The sequence below is a fragment of the Lepisma saccharinum genome, chromosome 1 (assembly GCF_977018435.1).
Source record: "Lepisma saccharinum chromosome 1, izLepSacc3.1, whole genome shotgun sequence".
Taxonomy (NCBI): domain Eukaryota; kingdom Metazoa; phylum Arthropoda; class Insecta; order Zygentoma; family Lepismatidae; genus Lepisma; species Lepisma saccharinum.
In genome coordinates this window covers 51,437,517-51,463,910 of record NC_139229.1, presented here as the reverse complement: position 1 = coordinate 51,463,910, position 26,394 = coordinate 51,437,517, and the positions used below count along the sequence as shown (strand labels likewise).

At 42.6% G+C, this 26,394-nt stretch overlaps 1 protein-coding gene across 2 annotated transcripts in view; it reads left to right on the top strand.

Annotated features, from left to right (window-relative positions):
- The window catches only part of Dg (Dystroglycan), a 370,061-nt gene that overhangs the window by 123,282 nt on the left and 220,385 nt on the right, over positions 1-26,394 (top strand). Inside the window, exon 1 of one of the 2 annotated variants that reach the window (XM_083131685.1) lies at positions 15,510-15,724. The exons of the other annotated variant lie outside the window; for it this stretch is intronic. The gene's annotated coding sequence lies outside the window, so the exon portion shown is untranslated. Of the gene's footprint in view, positions 1-15,509; positions 15,725-26,394 lie in introns of those variants that run through there. 2 annotated transcript variants of the gene reach the window in all.

The window sequence follows — 26,394 nt, the reverse complement described above, 5'->3', positions numbered from 1 at the left end:
TGTCGATGAGTTTTCTCACGTCGTCCACCCAAACGAATTCTTTGGGTAACGTGTTGTAGCGTTTGACGCCGCTTCCACTCTTCACCTCGTTCCAAATCGGTTTGATGAGATTCCTATACTTCTCGCCGCTGCTCGATTTCACCCTATTCTGCGAGGCATCGTTGTTCTGGTACATGGCATCCGTCATGATCAGAATTTCCCTGTAACTCTGGTAATCTTCGTCGGTGTAATCTTTCGGCTGCTTTTTGGCGACGAGTTCCCACAGTCCCACCGTACCGGGATACCTGGTCCAACTATTCTTGTCGCCTAAATTAACTTTAATGTCGTTGCCTTCGAAGGTCACCTTCGATTTCCCAATCTTCCACACGACGCCACCCTCGTTGGTTTCCATGCTCGGATACAATCCGAACACTTCATCCTTGTCGAACTTCCCCGTGCTCAGGTAATCTCGTGCCAAAGGTCCCAACTAGATTTTATCCGAAGACATACTGCTTATGGCTCGACGTCGTGGTACGTCCTTCAGTTCGAACGGCGTGGAAGGAATGCTTGAAATGGGCGTGGGTACAGTGTAACTTTTAGCTGCAAGTGGTACGAGTTCGTTGATCAAATTTTTATTTTGTTCCGTGACACCTTTAATTTCTTTACCTAGATCGCTGATGGCGTCGATCACAGGTTGATCCTGACGTTTCTTCTCTTCGTAGAATCCGCGATTCTCGGATTTCCAACCTTTGAAGCGTTTCGCGAGGTAATCGCGAAGCTTGAGATTTTCGTCTTCGATTTTTCGTTTCGTCATAACGTTATTTTATACACGTTGTTTCTCACAACGTTGCAACGTTTAGAAAGACGTTGATTTTGTTTCTGTATTTTCCGTCGTTGGGTTTCCTCGTCATGTCGATCGTCGCGAATCCGAAATCGTCACTGTTCCAGCAAGAAGAGTAGCAGCGTTCCGAAAATTGATTGTAGTTCATGTCTCCGCCTACGTAGTCATCGTACGCGTGCTTGAGGTTGGTGTGATCTTGACGAAACAAACATGAAATTAGCGTTGTCGCGTAGTAACTGTTTTGGAATTTTGGAAAACGTTTGAGCTAGGTAAAAGCAATCCATTCCTTTGTGACGACCTTGCGTGAAAAAGTTGCGAACTTCATTTTGATTTTCCAGGATGACATCGTCGAACACAACGACTGAATTTTCACGACAATCGTCGAGTGGTTTTATTTCCGAAGCGAACGTTGCAATGTCCAGACCATCGTACAGTTTCATCAGTTGCTGGTATTTGGTTTGCTCCAAACTTTTCGAGAACACATACAGGTGCCTGTTCTTCCAATCTAACCAATTCGGTGCGAGGAGAAAATTGTCCACGAACAGTGTCGTTTTCCCACACCCCGAAGGACCTACGATTAGACAGCGGATGCTGTCGGGAAGCAACTCGCCGTTCTTTTTTTTCGTTTGACTTTCCGAATCCGGTAGACGCTTCACCACGTTCCACGTACTCACAAGATCACCTCGTTCGCGTCGATCCAACTCTTTTCCGGAAGTCCCAGCCATTTGACAAACAGTTTGTCACCTTTCCTACGCAATACTTTCTCGATGAGGTACGTGTCGGGGTGTTTCGTTTTAGAGAGTTCCTCTTCGTAAAATCTTCTTTTCAAAATCTCGCCGCTACTATCTTTTATTATATACGTGTGTCGGTTTCCGGGTAAAACTCGAACCACCGTAAAAAGTTCCGTGCTCCAATTTTTTGTAAATCCCTTCTCGAAGGTGCGTTTGAATTTGCTGATTCTCACCTGGTCTCCAATTTTGAATTTTGATTTCTTGGTAGTCGTGGGAGTGTACTTTGGACAGTAAACTGTCGAAATTAAATGCTGCTCGTCAGATTTCGTAACGTCAGCTGGCTTCATGCCTATCGTTCTGTGTACCGTATCATTATAGGTGTCGACGAGTTCCGGCAGGATGTCGAACCATTTGTAATTTCCCCGAAGCGTGAATCGTTTCCACATGTGTGTTTTCAAGGTTCGATTAAATCTTTCCACGATGCTGGCTTTGATGTGACTGAAGGTCGAATAATGTCGAATGTCATGTTTTTGAATAAACTTTTGGAATACGGCATTGTAAAATTCTTTACCGTTGTCCGTGTGCAAAAACCGTGGTCGTCTGTCGCTTTCGCGAAAAATTAATTTGAATGCTTCCGTGACGCATGTTCCCGTTTTGGCTTTCAAAGGTAGAGCCCACGCGAATTTCGAAAATGTGTCTATGACGGTGAGGAGGTACTTGTTGCTCTTGTTCAATTTATGTACGTTTTTCAAATTGCCGCTGCTCATCTCCACGAGGTCACTTTGCCAGAGGTCGTCGATGCCCTTGGTTACCACAGCTAAACGTTCGTAGTTGCGGCGTGCAGGTTTATGCAATTCTTCGACGATGGCTTGCCTAGACATTTTTTTAGAGATTACGTTTGAAGAGAAGCACCAGCGTGATGGGATTCAAAGAGGGTGGTACCTCGCTCGTGTTTTGAACGATCAGCTTATCGCCGGCACTCACGTCGAAAACGGTAAGATCTTCGTCTTCGTGTATTTCATATATGTTGCGCGTTTCGTTCCAACGTGCCAGAGGAATGTTTCCTGCTTTCTGGACACCACGATTCGATATTAAGGTCATGGTGGGAACGCTAGCTTTTCTGCCGTGAGACCAGTACGAAAATTCGTTTATCTGAATCGTGCCATCGAGGAGAAACTTGTAGTACGGATGATAAGGATGTAACATGTACAGTTTGTTACCTTCGACGAACGTGGATATTCTCTGTTGATTGGGTACGCTGTTGATTTCGATGGCTTGCAAGGTGAACAATTTGGCGAATTTAGTGTCGACGCCGAGCAGATAACTGTGAACGTGTCCGAGTTTATTTTCGATGGGGAGCAAATGCTCGACTATGGTATCCGTTACGGCAGAAAATGACGGTTTGATTTTCACTTCCACGTTCAACTGCTTGTAGTTTTCGTTGAGTTCTTGTAACTTGGCACCGAAAGATGCCAGCGTCGATTCCTGCGTGGATTCCAGCACTCCAACTTGATCTCTGATGTTGACGACAATGTTCTGAAGGTTCTCGACTTGATTCAATTTCGAGCTTTTCTCGGTAAGATCGTTCACGATGCTTCGCATCTCGGTAAACTGCGTGTGAAGATCCGCGACGCTCTGCGAAGTGGGCAGCGTCGACACCAGTGAACTAATTTCATCTCGAATCTGTTCCACGTTCGCCGTTTCCGTTTCCAGTCGTTTCAGCATACGTGATATGTTCCTTTTCAAGGCGTGTAATTCTTTGGAGGTGGGGAGATTGGTCACCCTACTCTCGAGATCGCTCAATGAACTTTTGATGTCGCTCGATTCGGATAATGCCGTCACTGCAGTTTTCAATTTTTCCAAATCTTCGCTCGAAGGCACGCTCGTCCGTAACGATTCCAAGTCACCCTGTATGTTGTCCAGTACGTGATGAAAATGAGCAAGATTGGATTCGACGTTCAAATTTTCCAGGTAGTCGATTTTATGCTGAACCGTGCTTAACGTGTCCTGAATGCTCGTCAACGCGCTCGCTTCAGCGTGAATATTTTTAATTTCTTCGTTGATTAATTCCAGAGACGCCTGAAGCGTAGCGATGGTGGTTTGAATGTGTTCGAAATCTTGATAAGCCTCCAGTTGAATTTTTATGTTCGCGACGCTTTTACCGATGACCTGCAGTTCGTCTGACGATGGTAGGTTCGTCATGGTATCTTCCAAAGTCTGTAACTTGGATTTAATTTCTTCCAACGTGCCGGTGAATTCTTCTTGTAATTTGGAAACGATGACGTGCAAGCGTTCTGCATCAATATCATTCACGACGGTTTGAAGTTCAGAGAAATTCTTTTGGATTGCGGAAGTTCGTTCTTCGATTTCGAGTTTCAATTTTTCCAAATCTTCATTTTTCGATTGAAATTGCTGTAATTTGGCCAAATCATTTTGAAGCGAATCAACGCTCAACTGTATATTTTGAACGTTGTCGTAGGAAGGTACGTCGACATAATTTTTTATTAGCGTTTTCAGTTCGGAATCGATTTTCAGAATGGGATCGAGACATTGCGTTTGGAGCGTAGCGATTTCCGACTCTAAATTTTTGTTTAAGGTCTCCTGCAAAGCGATCAAATCGCTCCTCAACTTCTTAAGTCGAACATCCAACATGAGAATCTCTTCTGCGTGGTCGACACGCTTGGTGTGGCCGAAAATGTCGTTAGGCATTTTTGGTTAACGGTTATTTATAATAGGATAGACGATTCGTAATTATACGAAGAGAGGAACGAGTTTGTCGTAATCTCCGAGGAGTTGAACGTATAAACAATCTCCTGCTGAAACGTCGTACGCCATGTTAGAAAGCACCTTGTCGTGCTTCATTCGAAAAATGTTCTTGCCGGTAGAAATTTTGATTTCGCCTGCGTTCTCCGGATTCACGGTGATCCGAAGTTTCCCGTCGATCGGAATTTCGTAGAAATGTAAATTGTTGTTGAAGACGTAAAACATTTTACCAACGTCCTCGTCCAATTTCGTCCAAATACTGTTGAGATGAACAATCAGTAGACCATTGAGTTTAGTTAACATGGAAGGTAGAAATTCATGATCTGTCGTCGTGCGGTGTACAGTCTCCATTGTTTGCTTTCGGAAACCAAAGAGATTCATTGTCCTTGCTATTTATTTATCGTGTATGTGAGACAGTTTAAGTTTATTTATTTTTTTTTCATTTGCATTGCCTACAATTTTTACTAATTTCTAAACGATAGTGCCCCCAAGGCAACGTGTGGATTCCACACGACAAAATACATCTTTTATCGTCATGCGGATCTAATGCTACTTTCCTAACTTTGTTTGTTGTAATCACATGGTCTACACTTTGGATTCTTTGTTCTATACTTAGTATCGTCGATTGTGAGTAAAGGCAATCGATGTAATCGTGGAAGGTGAGTTTGTTCTCCACCGTATTCTTGCCCACACCTTTTGCTTTCTTCGTGACGCTACTCTCTGTTCTCATGGCATACATCTTCGAACGCAAACCCGCGAACTCGACAATAATATCACCGTTACATTCATCTTTCAGTTACCTAGGACTTTTTGTTAAGGGAAGGAATCCCTAATCTGTTGGGTTGAGGATATGCAGAAGTATCGAAATACTCAAGCATGGAAGGATTTTTTATGTCTTCATAGAGGTTAGGTGTTTGTATGCTGTAAATGAAGCTGTCGGTGTCCGTGTACAAAAGTGACATCTTATCATTGAAGAAGGGTTTCATCACGTCGTAATGAAATTCGAACATGTAAAGTTTCGACAAGTCGAGAACCGTTGCGCCAACGTAAATTGGTTTTCTGAATTTCATCAATTTTATATCTAGATTGAAAAGTGCCAAATTCTCGTTGTAAATTTTTCTCGACTTGAATCTAGGATCGGCCACCCACTTCATGCATTTATTTTTATCCGAAACCAATTTCACGTCTACGTGATTCCGCACGTTTTCCATCGTCTTGCCATACACCGCGTTATTCATCAATTTAAAAAAATCTTTGTCTAAATCGGAAGTGGCAACCGTCCTATGTTGCGTGTTTGTTTCAATGTACGGTTTGAGCCACTCGGAATGTTTAAACCTGAGGACTCTTCTAACATTCTCTACCTTAGCACCCTTCCCGATCAAGAATCGGAGATTCGAGTAATGAACAACGTATCTCTTTTTCCCCTCTAGAGTCAACAAAAGCTTGCATTGATTAGAATGAGGCGAAGATTTGAACTCGGATGCCGGTGGTAAATCGCTGAACAGATCGTGTAAATGGTCGGGGAATTCGATATCCACCTCTGCGAAGAAGCCATACTCACTATCGTCGAAATTTTCTATGTCTATTGATGCCCATTCGAATCCCCCGTAAGGAAGTTTCTGTACCATGGCATGTCCGTAGAGATTGTTAACGTCGGCGTAGAAGATGTAATTCGATGCTCGATTTGAATCATAATCTTCTTTCATGTGCACGTTGTTGGCTTTTGCATATCTCTGTACACATTGTACCATCCCGCCCCGAATCCCCCTCTCGATGAAAAGTAACATGTCCACGTCCGATATCAGTTCCAGCTTGACCTTTGTCTGGAATAACATTGCCGACCACGCTAATCCCGGTAGGCTGTAGAAATACGCTGGATCTAATTTATAAATATTCGTTGCCGTTTTCCTGAACGCTTGAAAAACATCCGCGAGTATCGTCACGTCTAATTTTAAGTATGCGTCGTGGTAGTCTCCGAGTGTCCTACATTCTAATTTCTCCCACATGAGTTGCGCGTGTTGGTATTCTTCGTCCGTGATTCCTTTCTCTCTGAGTCTGCTGTAAAATTCTCTTGGAGGTGGGAGAGCGTCGTCGTTAAATTTAGAATTATCACTAACATACTCATAAGGATAAATCCCTTTACGTCTAACGAGTTCTATGTCTACGTTGGGAAAACTAGCTCTCGTAATTTTGAATTGTTCGTCTAAAAGTTTGCTGGCAAGAGCGTCCAGGCTGGCAGAGAGAAATCTGTACGAATCCAGAAACCTCATCTCGATGGTATTTTTAGTCTCGGGAATCATAACTTTCTTACTTATAGAGATGTATCGTTCTTCGTTTTGAGCAAGAATATCTATTTTTTGAGCGTCGTATCCGAGTTTCCTGATTAAGGGATGAAAATCGTAATTAGAACCATTGTGATAGAATATGGGGACGAATTTCGGTTTTTGGATTTTGAGGTTGCATGCTTTACAGATTCCGCTTATGAAGCGACCGTCCGTATGCGAATGGTGAAACACTTTACGATTGTCGTCCGTGAAGTGGTTATCGCACACAGGACACTTGACAGTGTCGTAGTAATTTTGAAGTTCGATAGCAGATAACGGAAGCATCGGTTTCGATGTTTGCAGCATGCATCCAATTTTCCCAACCTCCTCGATCATCTTTTCGAAGAAGCGTTCGATTGCATCGGGTCCTCGGTATACGTACGGTTCATCTATCCTATCCTGTCGCACGACAACGTAACCGAAACTGTTTGGTTCGTGAAGCTGGTAAGGTGTGGTGGAAGAAACTTCGGGATCCGGATCGCAGTACGAGAGTGGTTTGAGGAACGCCTCGAAATCAGCAACGATGATGGCCGGATGTTCCAACAATGCCTTGTGCATCTTGAATTCTTCCACTTCGTTCTTTTCGGGCATCAACATTCGAACCGGTCTGTTGTTGCCGCAATAAATTTTATGTTCGGCAAGTTTCTCGATAGCAATCTGACGTCCAGTGTATTTTCGATAATTGAGTTGTTTTCGATCGTCGAACGTGGTTAGGCATCTCGGGCAAACTTCGATGTTGTTTGCATACTTGGTTGATTGACTTCTAACCAAGCGTGATAGTGAACGAATTAGCGTGTAGTGATGAACACTGTCGTTTGAAATTAGAAGAAGATTAATCACACGAGCATCGTCATCGTCGACATCGCTTATCCTGACGGGATGCACGACATGTTTATCCAACGTATAGGAATACACGTTGATGATTAAGCGTTTTCCTTCTGCATCTCGTGCTCGTGTTTCGAATTTTGATATATCAGAAATAGTCATCGGGTATTCGATGCCAGACATTGCATTTTCCAGTTCAGGTTCATGCTGCTTGTAATGATAAACCTGTTCTGGATTATTTGACCAATGAATCGGGTGAAGTTCCGCCAACACACACCAAAGAAAACACTTGTTATCGTTGTTCTGTATATTTAACACAACCCTCTTGTGTTGAATGTTCGGTGGAAGAGGAACGTAGCTGGAAGCGCGAAGAGGCGAGAATCGGTTCACGTAAACGGTTAACGTGTGAGGACTTCCACACAGAGACCATCCCTACCCTTTAGCCTCGAAATCGTCATGTTTCTTAACCAGCTCATTTGAAAGATTGAAATAAAATTCGTCCAAATTATCGACGTCCGCCAAATGAAGAGGCTGGTTTTTTGTTCGATGAAAGAAAATACTTGTTGTACCATCGACTTTTTCGTATTCGGAAAATAGATCAACGTATACTTTTATGGAATTATTTTCCAATTTATTTTTTAGAATATTTATCACGGATGTTTTCGTTTCACGCAAGAAACTAAGAATGTCGCAGCCTGGTTCCGAAGTAAAAAAAAATCCTGAATATGACGGTTAAATGCAGATCTAATTGGTTTGCGTTCATCCGATAATTTAACTTGTTTGGAAGTAGAAGCTTCCGTTTCTGGATTATCGATTTTTCTTTTCAATGTTCCTCGTTCGATCGATGGTTTGCAAATTTTGAGGTGTTTACTTAAATGTGCAATGCTGATCATCTTTCCGCATCGAGCACAAGGCTTAGAAGGTAGCGAACGATTAATTCTCGAACCTGTTTCGCTACATCTTGCCCTGTGTACCGATAAATTGTTCCTTGAGATTAGCTTCCCACAAGTAACACATCCAGTTTTATCATTTTTACGATTGAAACTGGTGGTGGATGCCATTATGCTTTCTCCAAAATCACAGAAATCAAAAAGTGTCTAGTATATAATAGCGATACAATTTTCAGGTATGTTATTTTATATAGAATTTCTTGGGTGTGAATACAAAACTCAAAAATTCAATCTATACTGTAAATAGAATTTCAGGTATGTTATTTTATATAGAATTTCTTGGGTGCGAATACAAAAAAAAAACTCAAGAATTCAATCTATACTGTGAATACAATTTGCAGGTATGTTATTTCATATAGAATTTCCCGAACTTGCGGGTGAAAATCGAATTCGTACTGAAAAACTTTTTCGCGCTGACCAAGAAAAAATACGTCGTGCAGCTGGCCGACAGCGACGAGGTGCAATTTAAAGGGCTGAGGACCGCCATAGACGTGCGAGAGAGGAATTTTCTGCTCACGATCTTGAAGAAAGCGTTGGGGGCGAATACTTCGACACGGGATATCGAACCACCGACTCTGTCGATCAGATCGTCACGAGCATCGTGTGGCCCACGGCGAAGGCTTACCTGGCGTTCGTAGAAAGGCACGCGACTCAATTCGATCTGGGGAGGAAGCTGGATCTGTCCGCTCCGCTGGCTAGTTTCAAGAGCGATTGTATCAACGCTCTGGCTTGGCGTCACGTTTTCGAGAAGGTTTTTAGAAAGGATCCGGCTAAGTACCTGCGAACGATTTTTCCGAATACCGTCTGCGACGGCCACGTTCTCAACGAATTCACGTGGACGACCCAGCATCGTTTCCACACGCATTACTTTCTCGGCTGGTGTTTGATCTATCGATTCTGCTGCATCATCCCGACGTTCTTCATCATACACTGCAACATCAATTACTTGGTGCTGCATTATACTGTTTTGGAAAACAAGTTGAACGTCCTGAAAGATTTGTACCAGGACGTGACCGAAACTGACGCGCTCAAAACTCAATTTCTGCGCCTCCTGAGGACGGAAAAAAGAATATCGAATCAGTACAAAACCTTCGAACGGACGATCCTGCCCGATAATTTTCGTTTCCACCAGATCGTGGAGGGTTGTGGCAGCAGCAGCGATCAACAGCACAACGTGTGGTCTTGGGCCACGTACGTCGATTCTCTCAACCTGGACGCGAGCAAAGAACGCTACTTCCCCAAAAAGGATTCCGCATTCGTTCGGGAGCGCATCGAGCGCGTGAACTGGGTAAAGATCCCCTCGCCGTGGGTCGACGTCGTGCGAACGCTGTTTTCTTATTTTCACATGAAAGATGATCGCAATTTCGGAGCCAGGCGATTATTTGGAATCGAGGCAAACAGCAACAATACCGTTAAAGCGGTCGTTTCCCCGAAGTTAGGATTCAGCTTGATCCTCGACCAGATAGACCAGCAGGAGAACGAAGCGTGCTGCTTGCTCCATTTCGTCCCGGGCAACATCCGCATAGAATTCTCCTGCTGCGACGTACCTGACTCGTGCTGCGAATTTTGCCATACGATGTGTTTCCTGCAGACGCTGAGCAACACAACCCCGACGCTCATTTCTTCGGATTTGAAAGTTATACTCGTAGGCACAGAATCTTCCTCGCTGCAACCCACCACGAACAATTACAGAGTATGCCAAAAATGCCGCGCCTGGTTTAGATCGTCGTCCGACGTCGATGCTGCAAATAAAAGAAAATAATAGGTCACTGAAGATCGTAAAAAAATAAAATCGTAAGATAGGTTAAGTTATATCACGTAAGATCGTGATCGAGTAAGATGTTGGCAACATTGCGAGAAAATAAGGCTTGTGTCTTACAAGAGCAAACCATTAAGTCGAGCCCCCAACTTTCGGTTGGTGAACTCTCTCTCTCTCTCCATTTGGGTCTTCTACTACAGTTCGGTGTGCAAATAAAAAGAATAAATGATAGGTCACTGAAGATCGTAAAAAAAATCGTAAGATAGGTTAAGTTATATCACGTAAGATCGTGATCGAGTGAGGTGTTGGCAACACTGCGAGAAAATGAGGCTTATGCCTTACAAAAAAAACCCATTAAGGCGAGCCTCACCGAGCCTCCAACTTTCGGTTGGTGTACTCTCTCTCCATTTGGGTCTACTAAAAAAAAAAAAAATTATTTTTGTTTGTTTGCTTGCATCACAATACAGGCACGCGCGCATATATGTGTGTGTGTGCGACAGAGAGAGGTTTACAAAAGGTCACGATATATAAACATTGGCCCCGGACTTGGAAAAAAAATTATGATAAGGTACATTCATCCTTGAAGAATGAGAAAGTGCATTTACTCGTACCGGCTTTTTCTGCGCTGTAAAACATCGTCAGGCGCGGAACGTGGAGAGAAAGTGAGTTTTTGAGGTTTTGATGAAATTTTCGTAGGTTTTGCAACACTGTGGCTCACTTCAGTGAATTGAAGTGAGTTTTTGATGTTTTGGTGCTGTTTTCTTCGCTGCGAAACATCGTCAGCGCAATAAACGAGGCGCGGAACGTGGAGAGAAAGTGAGTTTTTGAGGTTTTTTTGATCCTCAATTAATGGCTTTGAACCGGTCACACACCACTACTCTAAAGTAGGTCAAAGCATGTAGAGGCTCTCGTGTAGTTTAGCACGTAATAAAAAAAAGGATAGGTTAAGTTATATCACGTAAGATCGTGATATACCTACCAAGTATGAGTGGGAAAAAAGGGAAATTTTACTAAAACATCGCTAAACGCTAAAACATCGACAAAAAATTGTCAAAATATGTCAAAAACTGATATTCAATTGATAAAAAAAGAGGCTACAAATGCATACCTACCAAGTGTGAGTGGGAAAAAAGGGAAATTTTACTAAAACATCGCTAAACGCTAAAACATCGACAAAAAATTGTCAAAATATGTCAAAAACTGATATTCAATTGATAAAAAAAGAGGCTACAAATGCATACCTACAAAGTGTTACTTAGAAACAATCAATTAGCACTACTTATACGTATGTAACCATTAAATACCTATTTCAACTTCCTGCCTTTAAAATTGGGAAAAAGAATCGATATGACAACCCTGTATTTCATACTATTTCAATTCCCCTGTTCGGCTGTATACAAACAGCATTCCGATTTTCGACTTTATACCTTCATTAAACCAAATGTGGCAACTTACATTTTTGGTTAAGCCGGTTTTCAACTTTCTAGTGTCAGGATTTTTAAAAAGTTAGATATGAAAACTCTGTATTTCCTAGCCTTTTAGAAGGTCGAATGGATTTTCTGCAGTAGTTTCGCCAGTGTTACTCGAACCAATATTCCGGAATAACTCACTTCTCCCGAGGGGTGGACTGTAACGTCGGGCCGATATGTTAGCCCGAACCAGAAGTTGAATCAAAATGAGTTTCAGTCGCGATCCCTGTTGGCAGGAAATGAGAGAGTGGTTCCATTCTCTCAACTTATAAAACCACAGGTGGCACACCTGCTATTTAAATATAATGTCCCCAGAAGTAGTAGTAGAGTAGTAAAAGTGATAATGAAAATGTAATAATAATAATAATAATATTGCTCTCTTCACGAAAACAGTCTAGTGAAGATCGAAGCTTCCCCTTGCCTCCTCCACACCACTGGCCCTCCAGGTTTGCCACACTTCTTATACGCTTCACAGTTGACACATTGCGAGTTGTACAGTCACGGACACTGCCGGCTTGTAACGATTCCATTGAAAGTCGATGTATTCATTACAAGCCGGCAGTTTCCGTGACTGTACGTATGCGGTTATTGTGCCTTCCCTGGTGTATTGTGTAAGGATTATTCCTTGCTTATTGGCAACACTGTAGGTGAGTGACGTAATCTTTTCTGGCCTGTTTCCGTGGCGTTAGCTTTAGTAATAATCAGTTTTATAACAACAATAACTGGCGATTTTCAAATGCCGTACAAATTCCACAAACAAAATTACTAATGTACTCGGAACCTTTGATCGTTAGTTTTCTGTATACACTCGTATTATCCAACCTCGGAGCGCTCCGGAGTCGCTCCGGAGCGGAGTGCGTAAGTTCTTAGAATATCGCTCCTCGCTCCGGAGCGGAGCGTCACGAGGTATGGCTCCGCTCCGGAGCGGAGTGGACCGTTTCCTAAAATTTCGCTCCTCGCTCCGGAGCGGAGCGAGAAACTTTTCAACTTCCTCTGCTCCGATCCGGAAGGAGCGTGTCAAGGTAGCGCTCCGCTCCGGAGCGGAGTGAATCATTTTCTAAAATTTCGCTCCTCGGTCCGGAGCGGAGCGAGAAATTTTCCAATTCCCGGTGCTCCGCTCCGGAGCGGAGCGGGCTAAGACATCGCTCCGCTCCGGAGCGGAGCGAAGCATTTCTTAGAATCTCGCTCCGGAGCGTGGGCAACAGTCGGAGCGTTGATCCGCTCCGCTCCGAAACCCTGGTAACAGCCCGTGAGGGCCTGTGTCTACCTACCGACTGCCAGCCAACCAGTTACGAGGTGACGTGTGCCCAGCACTGCGAACCGAACCGCCAGTCGTTCTTGTAGATTTTCTGTGGCCCGTTAACGCTACTCGTTTGTAGCTCCCCCAATTTTCTGACGATGGTGTGTGGCCACTGGTCCCATACACAGGCCGAAATCTCAGGAGAGAAGTTGTTACGCATCCCCTATAGGAATCTAACCTGCGCGCGTTCCTTACCCGGAGCCCAAAACGTGCTCCCTCACGGCCTCTGCGCGGGACACGCCTACCGCAGTGTCACCTATTGCTCGTGGGAACACTTCCATAAGCATTAGCTATGATGTTTCGTTGTTTCTGCTGTCCGTGTTCCTTAGAACAAAAATACCTGCCTCTGCACGTGTCTTTGTTCTGATCGTGACGATGGAAATTGAACTACACATAGTTCGGGACAAATTTGAATAAATTCGGACCTTAGCTTCCGCACAACCTTGACCAGGCGTGAAGAGGCATGTGACATGTTCACGAATGTGTCCTTACAAGAATTAACAACATCGAAGGGACATGTGGTGGCCACTCACCTCTTCAGGCTTTGTCAACATTGTGAGGAAAATAAGGCCAGAGTGTCTTTAGGTTTGTCCGAAACTTGAACGGGGAAAATGAGAGAAGGAAATCTGCTGCCTCTGTGCCTTCTCACGCGAAATGCTATTGATTTCAGTGGTGAGGCTCCTCCTAGGTTCTTCTTACTAATTTCGACCAGTAGTCATATGGGGAAAAGGGTTACTGCTATGTCAACAAACACTCTCGCTTAATGAGGCGGGGCCGGATTCGGTTCCTTTCAGAATAGTTGTTCGAATCTCAGCATAGAAAGGTCACCTTAGAGGAAGGGCGTCGAGTTGTTGACTCAATGATCTCGCCATCCAAAGTTTCCGGATCCAAGTCCACTTTATGCAAAGGTAGACTAATCGGGACTGGACCTACAGTTTAAAACGAGTCCAAACCACTATGGGCCTCTATCTGGCATCTAACCAGGGATTTATGATTACATGGCGACGATGTTACCACTACGCCACCGTGGAGGCCCGAATGTTCATTCATCCTCGTCGCCACGATCTGCCAAAAGTTACGGAGAAACGAATCTAAACAGGAAATATGCTAATTCTTCGTCCCCGCTATCTGTGCATATAGTAGATTTAGAATAAAGTTTGCAAAACAAATGTGTCATCATCATTGTTGTTTACAGATTTTAATTGGTCTTGTTAGCACATGAAATATTTACATAAATATGGAACAAAGTATGATGAAATACGAATTTCATTTTTGAAAATGACTATTTTGTTATACACATTGACTTCGTAAGATTATTACGTTTGCAGAAGAGCTAATAGAAAATAGACAATCAATTTTGCCTGGTTAGCAGCTACAGTAAGATTCCCCGTGCCCGAATGGTTACCACATTCGCCTTCGGTATGTGCCTCCCCGTTTCTATTCCGGTGGAGCTAAAATTTCAGGACTGCGCATTATGAGGACAATTGAGGAGCAACTTGAAAGACTGTTAGTGGACTCTGGCCTAGAAAATCAGAAAACTGCGACGATGGGACTCGTAGCGCCGACCAATTAAAAGTAGCTTGGCGGGGGTTGGTCTTGAAAAGACTATTGATTCATTTGGTGTTTTTAAGTCCCATTTTATGCACAGTAACGCTAATCGGGACTGGGCCTACAGTTTAAAGTGGGATCCGAACCACTATGTACCTCCACCAGGTATCGAACCCGGGACCCCTTGATTACACGGCGACGTCGCTACAACTGGGCCATCGGGGAGGCCCTGAAAAGACTATTGCGCTACGGAGTTTATTTATTTGGATACAACAGTTCCAGAGTAATTGCATGGCCAGGTGTTTTCGCAAAGGGTATACAATCATATGTTATTATTTTAATTGTTAATTGTCATATTTGCAACCTCCGTGGCGAAGTGGTTGCGCGCTACGACGAAAGTAGTCCCAGATCATCATATCGTCACTCATCTTCGCGATTAGCCAGAAGTGGAAGAAACGCGAAGTAAAATAAAACCAACCAATCATTATATTTTCTTACATTTCCATTAATTTTAGTTAATTCTGGACCAAAAGATAGTTACGGTCCCCACGAACCCCGTTGAGCACGCCATTGTTCGCGAGATATCGATCGTTTCCAATCACATCATATCGGCTTCCAAACCCTTCTTTAGTCTCTCATTTATGTCTAATTGGTCCCGGGTACGATACCCGGTGGAGGCACATAGTGGATCGGATCCTACTTTAAACTGTAGGTCCAGTCCCGATTAGCCTTGCTGTGCATAAAGTGGACTTAAAACTCCAACTTAGTCAATCAATCAATTTGTCTAATTCTCGGAGGTAATTCTGCACCGAGGACAGGTAATCTGTTTCCCCTTTCCACAATTGCTGCACGTGGTGAGAAGCGATGAATGGACTTGGGGTCTCACCGACTCTCGTCTTCCTCGTTACGAAACGCCGTGAGATCTGGCATCGCCGCCATCTTCTCTCAGATCATCCCGCTCTCCTGACCGCTTCTGACGTTTATATTTGGGCTGGCACTGTTGCCGAGTGTCTGTGCTCGTGTTCTCTGGGAGCTTAATTTTTTTCTCTCGCTCTCTCTCTCGTGTGGGAGTCACGGGTGTCTGTCTGGTCGCTCCTCCATGGATTCATTGTCTTTGTAATGAGTTCGTGGATGTAGTTCGGTGTGTCGTGTGTGCAAGTGCTGGGTTGTGTGCTGTGTGTTAGGTGGTGCAATTGGGAGTTACGGCGGCTAACGTGGAGCGAATTCTTGGGAAGGTAAGTTACTCCGGCAGTACAGTCAACGGCAAAGATAATAGGTAAATTGTCCATCGCTATTTTCATTCCTTTTTTATTCTACACCATGAGCTGTTTTAAAGAGTGGAATTCTGTTGGTTCGGAGCAGGTGTTGCCGGCCCCCGTGGCGGAGTGGTTAGCACATCGCGGTTCGGCGCCAGGGGTCCCGGGTTCGAATCCCGGGCTTGTCATGGATGTTTGTGAGTGTCCATTCATCAATCTCATCATATCGTCGCTCATCCCAATCTTCGCAATTAGCCAAAAGTGATACAAAAGCTAAGTAAAACAGAGCAAATCAATGGAGACAGGTATTGTCCTCTGCTTATTGACGTCTTTATTTCAATTCATTGGCATCAGATTGTATAATACAGACAAAATGAAAATGGTGATGGACAATTCGCCTACTGTTTCTCTTGCTGTTAGGTGTACTCGATTCATAAGGGGAAGTACGCTAATTGATAGGGAACCTAATTGTATTGTAGATCTGTAACCTGACGATGGTAATAAATATGTTTACAAAGTGTCTATTCGCTTTGTGATCCGGGGATTCCAAGTTCGGTTCTCGTTTAAGGCATTTTTTCACTGGTTCGGGTCCCACTTCAGCTTGCCTCCGCGGCGGAGTTGTCATCGTAGTACGCTACGAAGCCAGAGGTTCCAGGTTCGAATACTAGGCAAGGCTGTGCCATCATCCATTTAACGAATTCATAATTCATCCTCATCGTCACGACGAATCAAAGAGGTAAAGTGACCTAAAATAGCCAGAATATAAATATAGCCCACTTCAAAGTACGTCCAGTTCCGATAGACTGTACAGTAGTGGAAAAAAAGTACTTCCCCCATAGAGCATTAGTCTTATGAGGGAAGTATTTATTCCCACGACTGTACAGAAATTGAACTTTTTTTTTGCTCAAAATGTGTTTCGAATTATGTTTTTAGGGGGTATCTCACAACATTAAAAATTTACCACTTACTGCCTTTTTAAACTCTTATTGCCGGACCGACAGGCCAATCAGAATGATACAGGACGCATTTGTTGCTTCAAAGAATCATGCATTAATTTTTTAGATGCATTAGTCCACGAGATACTGACGGATTTAAGATGGTTCATTGTCTCGCACAAGTGGACCGATCGAGTTAGTTGCTATTGTGTAGAGCCATTATTTTGTATTCAATGTCGTTTTTGTAGAGATACGACCCTCTTGTGAGAGTTCTTTTCAGCGATTTGTGATTAGCACCCTCCAAAAGCAGAGTGCTAAGTATTAAGACCTTTTACGTGATAATATGACCTTGTGCTGTAATCCCATTCTAAAAAGTAGAGACAGCACCCGTTTTTTTTTTAATTTTACTTTTTTTTCTAATGTAACCTGCAAGGAAAATGTCAGTGTAACGTGTTCTTTCCTAGATCTTATATCATATTTGTGTTGTTCTGCTCGCTTCTTGTCATTTTTGGCCACTCGCGACGATGAGCATGAATGGTTGAATGACATTGAATTGATTGATTTGCTTTATTTTACTTCGCTTTTTGTGTCACTTTTGGCTAATTTGCGAAGATGGGGATGAGCGATGATATGATGAGATTGATGAATGGACACTCACAAACATCCATGCCTAGGCGTCGCAGCACGATACGCTAACCACTCCGCCTCTAGGGCCGGCGTATGCAACTGAAACCAGATTCTTCAGTGGTGAGATCGTGAGTCGACACGCTTGTCACCGACATAGAAGAAAGCTCCTTGGGAACACGTAAGTGTGCGGGCTTGTATCGTCTCTCTGTGTATATATGTGTGTGTGTGTGTATTATAGCCGATGTTCCCGAGTCGCCACCGGATATGCTAATAGATGCCTTGCCTGGGTTCGAATCCCCACCTGGCCATGGTTATTATTTATCAATTTTACATAATCGTCACTCATTCTCATCGTCGCGATTGTCCAAAAGTAGCATCAGGTAACAAAAATACAAATTCGAATTTCCCTAAAGATACTTTACAACTTTGATATCACACGGCACAACTTGCAGTTGACATAATGAAACATACCATGCCCCATTTGATTTACCAACACATGAAGTTTTATTGTGTATTAGTACATAAAGGCCTGCACAAGACCTGGAGCAGACCCGTTCGCGAGACATCGCTCCTGAAATGCCATGCAACCTGCGCAACACCCTCGCTTGAGCAGCTTGTATGCCCACCTGCACAGATCGTTCCTGGCAGGCATTGTAGACCCGGCGGGTACCCGCAGTCTTACGATACCTAGTAGGTCTCAGTTCGTTCTTTCCATCAACTGCAGACCCCTCCCTCTACATGACGTAGTTGCTTCGAGTAGAAACTGCACCGGGCCCACACCGTTCTGCAGTGTTGCCAACTGCAATAGATTTTCACTACTTAAAAAAGGGAACTCGAAGCTTCGTAAGCCACATCACCAATGAAATGAGATTTACGAATGTTGCTACCCCCCCCCCCACACACACACACATTGAAATAGGTTTTCCGTGGCACAGGATCCATAAGTATATGTCGTAAACAACCAATATACGTATATATAGTGATATAGGACAGGACTGAAACATGTCACGTTCGACGCTGAGGTCGCGAGTCGAACAACACACTGTTCTACTGCGAACACCAGGGCCGTAGCCAGCCAGGGCCATTGCCGTTACCCTCGTTTGGGGGGTAGGGCCAAGTACTTGGATAAACGTGCCAACAAGAACAATCATAATAATAGTAATAAAGTAGCATGAAAGGCATTATAATCCTCATAAATCACGCACAAAGGGGATAGAAGTCTGTTCTCACGCGCATTTGTGTTGAAACAGAGGATTAGAAATATTTTTTTTCAACACGTCAATTTCACATTAGCTAATAATGGAAAACAAGCACACAAACTGTTTTTGAAAGAAAGAAAGTGCATGATAAATGCATTCCGAATGTACAGACATATGGCATGTAAAATTTCCATCTACAATATTTTCTTTTCACATGGAGCGACGTATTACATAATCAATTCATCCAACTCGTAACAAACCAACATTAATAGCAAATAATATCACGGGCCGCCATAGCATTCTCTGTTTTAAAACTTTTCTCACTTAGATCGTTCGGCGCTCAGGGCCGACTCCCGCTACCCCTTTGCTACGGCATTGAACTTGATGACACTGGATAATATTTTATAATATATTTCTACTTTCATAAAATTTGAAATCAAGGGGTTGCAATTACCCCTCCATTCCCCCTCTGCAGGTGCCCTTGGCCGTCTGGAAGGAAAATGCAAGAAAAATATGAAAATTAATTCCATCTTGAGTACCCTTTAGCCCTGCTACTCTTAAATTCTGCTAGTCTGTTTTTCCTTGTACTTTAATGTTTGACCCCCACCCTTGCCCCTCCGCTAGACTTAATTTCCGTCCAAGGTTGTGAGCAATGCACCCTACCCCCTCTGGTTGCGCCACTGCGTGCCTGGTTAAGGCACCATGCAATGAAAAGCAATTAGTTTTCAGTGAGGAGATTTTTGTTTGCTCGATCATTCATTTAAATAAATGAAGCTGTAATACTGCGTGCATTTCCTGGCAATAAGATAAAAACTGCTTACGCTGAACTGAAATCGCTAAGTATATAAATTCTCCTTGGAGGAGAGATCTCCTCCTAGGACCTCGTAGGATTTACGAGCTACGTAAGTAGGCAACACTGGCTGAAGCTGTCCACGTGGTGATGAAACACCTGGAGCGACACGCTGCCGGAGGGCTGTTTCCTTCCAGCAGGTTTTGCAGGCGCCCGGGTCTTGTTGAATGCCCAGTTACCTTGTAAGCGCAGAGCGCCTGGAAGACGAAGAACCCGGGTAAAGACGCAAGTCGACTCGTTGCCGTGGGCAGGCTAGCAGGTATACCTGTCCTCACGGGCAAGCGGGCAGTGGGTAGGTAAAATGCAGACTATGCTGGCCTCTATTAGTACACTTCAACATGCACACCCTTGGTGGCGCGTAATTACAATTCCAACTCTGTTCATACCCTCAACTCCGTCAATTGTGCAATGACAGCCTTATTCTGGCCTTCAAATCATCAAGATCAATGACAGGAGTGCTGTACACTGTGTCTTTGAGATAAACCCACAAAAAGAAGTCCAATGATGTAATGTCAGGGGATCTAGAAAGCCAGGCAATTGGACTATATGTTCCAATCCAACTATTCAGGACATCTCTCACGTCTAAACCTAATTTGGCAGTGCACCATCTTATTGAATACCTGAAAGAAAGAAAGAAAAAAAAACCCTAGGAGTTGGTGAATCACCAAGTATCACACAAAAAATGTATATTCTTCTATGTCAATTACAAGTTGTGCTGTATGACATCAAAGTTGTAAAGTACCTTTTGGGACACGGTGTATTTCTGATGTGCTTGTTTGTAAAGCTCCTTACAACAGACATTTGTTTTCGTTAATAAAATAAAGTAGGGTTATTGCCATGTTTTCTCCACCCCAAACATTTATTAGATAGTATTCACTATATAAGTATATATCTAGAATACCACCAAGTAACGTCTGAAAAACAGTTGCAAAATTACGTACATTAACTGCTTGAAAAGTCTGGGAATTTCGTGGCAGCTTTTGTGTAGCCGCTACTGTAATCTCCATGTAAATCTGGTCCGTGTTCGCATCTTGTTTTGGGAATTTGCATTTCATTTTGAATGGTGCTCAGCTAGTCGTTCGCTGTGCTGCGTGCGACTAGATTGTAGGTTAACGTATCTTCTCTATCGCTTGGTGTGATTTCACAGTATGTTGCCGTGGAATAACACACGCACGCACAAATATTTGTATAAATATTATTGTCATAGTATCTTCGTTTGCATGTTGCTGACCAGACGAAGCGGCTTTTCTCTTCTTGAGTTGACTCATTTCACGTTTATCTTAAAGCAAACTAGACCAAATGTTAAGTTTTGACCTCAGATTCAGAGAGTATCTTGTGATTCAGCGCTAGGCCATGAATATATTTCATACATATGCGTATGGTACAGATGTTGCAGTGATTATATAGATTTTTTCGCCTTGTATTTTTCATTGCTGTAAATAAATAATAACAAGGTGAGCACCACATCAAAAAATAAGGTGAATTGACCACTCCTGAAAAAGTAAGGAAACACACATACGGCATTGAAGATATATGCATAGTGTTGCTTTCAGTGAAATAATATCCACCTCCGTTGTACTTTACTCTAACGCGTTTCCAAAGAATAATGTAGACTCAAGGTTTGGGTCTCTGTGTATGCCGTCACCGTAATATGGCCTCCCCGGTGGGGTAGTGGTAACGTCGTCGCCTAGTAATCAAGGGGTCCCTGGTTCGATACCCGGTGGAGGGCCATAGTGGTTCGGATATCTCCTTAAACTGTAGGTCCAGTTCCGAGTAGCCTATATGTGCATCAAGTGGACTTAAAACAAAAACTCGATAAGCCTCACCGTAATGGTTAATCTAGGGAACCTGGAAAGCTATTTTCACAATAAATAAAGTGCAAGAATATCATATCAGATTTCAAATCAGCATTGATATTATTTCTCAGGTTTCCCCAATCAGTTCTTATGCATTCTAAGGTATATGGTTTTGTTCTGTAAATGGATGACTGGAAAAGGTCGCGTAATCTGCGTTCGTGTCAAAATATTACTAGATTTATGACATCAGGAAGAGTGGATTGAACATGTTACGTGACATTAGAGGAGTTTATTGTATACTTCTTGGAAAACCTTAGCGTAAGGGCCTGCAGAAAAGCCCAGAGGAAGATAATGTGGAAATGAGAACGAAGAAAATTTGCAAGCTTGGTCAGAATTGAATTGTTCTAGCACAGAATAGTGACAGAAGAAAAGGCTCGTGTTGCTGCGGCAACAAACCTTCGGGATTAAGGATGCCAAACTGTTAATTATTAGGAAATCTAGCGCAGTGATCAACGAGCAGGGAATTGGGACCACTTTGGAAAAGATTTTCAATTTCAAAGTAAGCAGCAAGTCGAACTTTTCACTACTCCATGATAACCGGTTACGCTACCAATCATATTCACGCGAACATTTTTGGAAAATCCAAATTGAAATTCGATTTTGAGTATCTTGATTCATGTGGAAGTTACTCGCACTAAGGATCCTTGTATAAAATTCACAGGAAAACATCGTGGAAGAAATTTAACAGTTAATGACTTGAAGGTAATAAGAACATATGGATACGGGTTTCTGGATTGAATTTTTCGTAACATTAGTCATGATTTCATTTATGCAACGCACATTTTTATTGTTCTTTACCTTCAAGTTTTATTGAAGATGTCGATTTCCATCATAACATAACATAACATAATATTACATTGCTCTATGAGAATTGACAACCCTTTTATCATATTTACACACCTTAAAGATTTTTATCATTTGCAGTTGCTTTTTTCTTTAATTTATACTGAAATAGAACCGTCTTCTAACAGCCGCTTTGCTTCAACGAAAACGAACTCGCCTACCGACTGGAATGAAATCCTCAGCATGAGACTGAAAGGAGAGAAACATCGCGTGCTTGTCCGTAATATAAAAGTTTTACAAATTTTTGTTGTAACAGCGGTTGGAACCGGGAAAGCTTTGATGCAGATAAGTCACAGGTCCGCTTGAAGTGAATATTTTACCCTCCCTACTGGTTGAAACTTTTTATGGAACATAGCAGCAAGTACATTCCCAAGCCTTTGTCCACCGTTACAAGCCTTTGTTCCCATTTGTATTAGAAAAAAATCCTCTGCTTCAAAGAAAACTATGCCTCTCTGTAGCAATCGCATTGCAACACTACAGACGGGACGTTTTAGATTATACTTTTATTGTAAATAAAACAGGCGGGTCCTCACATTGTATTAACTAATTTACATCAAACTACTTCTATATTTGTGTTAGCTCTTCCAAGTAATAGAATTTAATTACAGAATAATCTTGAGAATTTCTTCCCCTGATTGTACGATTTGTGGTCTTTTGTATAGTGAAATTGCCACATAGCGTTTTGCATTAGCAGGAAGAATCGGTCGCCGTGGAAATAAAACGTCTAAAAGTGAGCGCAAATGTTCGGAAATCAGTGGGACATCGATATGGGGCGTTGAGTGGGTAGATAACGATGTGCATTCCAGCTGAAAATAGAACAAATTTTTCAGGCGACAGGATATATTTTGAAGCTCCAGCGTCAGTTTCACGTGTGTTCAATTTTGTATTCGATAGTGGGTAGTGGCGTGCCCAGGAATTTTGCAAATGTGGGGGGACGACGGGAGTATGATTTTTGTTACTAGTTACTACGTAATTCCAAGGCTACATTTTAGTTTCTGACGTTCTATGTTTTTGCTTTGCTCTTTGGTACAGAGACAAGTCTCGAGACACGCCTTGCAAGAATCGAGACGAGACCGGGACTTAGTATCTCGGATTCTCGGTCTCGTTCGAAACTTTGTACGACATTGAATGTGACTTTTTGAGATGTACCGAGCGGATATGTACCCGATTACTTACAGATAAGTCGTATGCTTTATTTATAGTAATTGAAAAGTCAATTCATTTGGCGATTTTGAACCTGCGCCGCGTGGTTTCCTATATATTCAGGATGAAATTCCGTTTTTCTTAGGCTTGTAGCGCCGAAACGAGGTGTAATGCAGAAATATAACATTCGAAAACATGCGTGTCTTAATGACCTAGCCTCCCCGATGACGTAGTGGTAACGTCGCCTTGTAATCAAAGGGTCCGGGGTTCGATACCCGGTTGAGGTACATAGTAGTTCGGATCCCATTTTAAATTGTAGGTTCAGTCGCGATTAGCCTTTCTGTGCATAAAGCTTACCTAAAGGAAACGTCAGTTATTCAATCAATCGATACGAGATCGAGACTTCCGAGTTTCCCATCTCTCCCTCTGGGCCAAACAGGAGGTGTGACATGTCCAGCGAGTCTGGAAACCTATTGAATACGAAGCCAGCCAGTCAATCACGCAATTCTAAGAAATGATTTTACCTTGTCTAAGTGGGAGACTACCACATTATTCGTCGAATATTTGAGTAATATTGGAAATATTATTAGCGTCCAATTTGTCGATGGTGCCTATCAATAGTTACGATTCTCAAATATCCCCTCCAATGCACACACTTAATAATAATCAGTGTGAGTGATGCGTTAAGTATGGGGCGTTACTAGATGGTTATTTTGCCGTAGGTTGGTCGCAACGATGGGCATTGATCCACAGATATAATACAGACAGTGGCGGAACCAGATGTTACAGTTAGGAGAGGCGAATTTCAATCTGGAACCTCTCACCTCACCGAAAATGAATTCTAATTTACACTTGCGCCGTTTTATGTAAACAATATATGATACTGTGAACAGGAACTAAGTTAACTTCCATGTTCTAGAACCTTGTAATAAAGGGGTCCCGGGTTCGATACCCGATGGAGACACATTGCGAAGTGGTTTGGATTTCACTTTAAACTGTAGGTCCAGTCTCGATTAGCCTTACTGTGCACAAAGTGGACTTAAATAGAACTTTAAAGAATATTATTAGTGCCTGGTAAACGAAGGACAGAACTGAAGTAAGTCTTGAAACTTAGGAATGAAGAATGAATGGTACCCTGAAGATGAGAGTGACATTAGCTGTCGAAAGCTTGGAATCTTTTCCACAACTCACCTAGTCGATAGCCCGAGAGAATCTTTTCATCAAAAGACAGTGCATTTGAGTTTTCAAAAATATTAGGCAGGCGAAAACCTGTCAGATCGCCCCCATCGTTCTACCCGTGATCAGAGAGTAGACACGAAGGATAGTCTATGCCCTCGGATCTGCGGTTGGTATATTGCTCGAGGATGACATCAGGGGAATTGTGTTAGTGATGTCATAAGCAGTCGTCAGTGTGTATGAGTATGCACACAGGAAGTTAAGTTTATTTTGGTTTGAACAAAATCGTCTGCACTATTGCTGTTCGGTTTCACAGAATAATATGCTGAGACTTTTTTTTGCGTGTATCGTTACGCAAGTTTTATGTAAATTCCGCATGATATCGTATCGTACCCAAGGTATTGGGTACAAAGTAAAGTCTTAGATTAGCATAGTAGGAAACAGAGATAGGAATGCTGAATAAGTAATCAGGCAAAGGTCGGGTGATTGACTTGGAAGTCGTATGTGGCATGAGTGTTGGAATTGTCAGGAGGTGTGATCAGTTGGCGAGAATACGAGAGAGAGTAAGGACCACGGATTGTGAGAGAGGAGCAAAGTGGGGAACGACTATTGGACGATGGTGTGTGACAAGAGACAAGTGATAGTTGAGAGGACAAGCTAGGAACAATCTCCATATATTTGTAAGGCAAGTAATATCCTTTCCTTAACCAATCCATATCGGTTCAGTCATGGAGAGTATAAAACCCACATCCAATCTAAGCTAATTTCTATCGCCATTCCCTTAAAAGGTAACCTCTTGCATTTATCACATTTAGGCCAAGCGAGTGATAACTACCTGAGGGATGAATGAGGAATAGCTACATCACCCAATTAAATCTAGAGGTTCTTGGTTCGATCCCAAACGCAACAAAGGGGAGTTGCGTTACGTGGTGGAGGCTGCTTAGGGCTTCTCATCCATTTTTTGCAAATGCGATGCGAAAACACTGCAGTACGTGAAATCCTGCGATTTTCATCTATTTGATCCCGAAATATGATGAAAATAATAGAGCCTTCTAGCTTTTCAAATTAAGTACGGGAGATATGGCGCCGGAATTTTCACTTGTTAGCCCTTCACGTTGTGTTAATTATCAATTGTTACCAAATATCAAGAAAAGAAAGCAAAAGGTAGGCCTAGCAATATGCTACGCAGCAAGGCACAAATAAATAAGAGTAGAGTTTTAACTAGGTTATTCGGCTATTGGCTTGTGAAAAGATGAGAATTAACATTAGGATGTTGCATAAAGGTTGGTTAAATATTTTAAAGATGTGTTCGGTACTGTCGTCACTCTGTTACGCGATTGTTGAACCTAACTTATCAAATTTCCGGGAGAGTAAACAATTGAATTGCTGATAATGTCCTGTCAAAGCCACGGGGGGATGAGAAAAGAAAACAAGCAACTTAGTGCTAATTTTAAGCTAATCAAGCATTTTTCCTGCGCATAGGCTAATCATAAAATCATGGCGCAATCTAGATTTATTCACCCCGACATTCTCGAAACTATCCAGTTTCAAGGTAACATTCACGAGGATGTATCAAAATTCATTGATAAATTTGAAAGTTTAGCTATTCTTAATGAGTGGAATGACTCGAAGAAAAGGCAAATGCTACCGGCATTTTTGGGTGATTCAGCATTGAAATGGTTCAATACTTGGAGTCGAACTCAGGAAGCACAGGATATAGATTTCGTAACTTTAAAAACTAAAATTGTGGAAGAATTTACGGAACCGGGTGACACTTTTCAATTAGAAGAACAAATCAGATTACGCTTCCATCAGGAAAATGAACCTGTTTCAAAATATGTGAGAGAAAAACAGTTATTGTTATTAAAATTAGATCCTGCCATGCACATTAGTGAGCAAATTAAGCAAATAAGAGGGGGTTTACAACCTAACTTTATGAAAGAAGTTTATAACAGGGAATATGATTCCGTGCATGAAATGTTACGAGACCTGAAAAATGTTGAACAATTCAAATATCTTG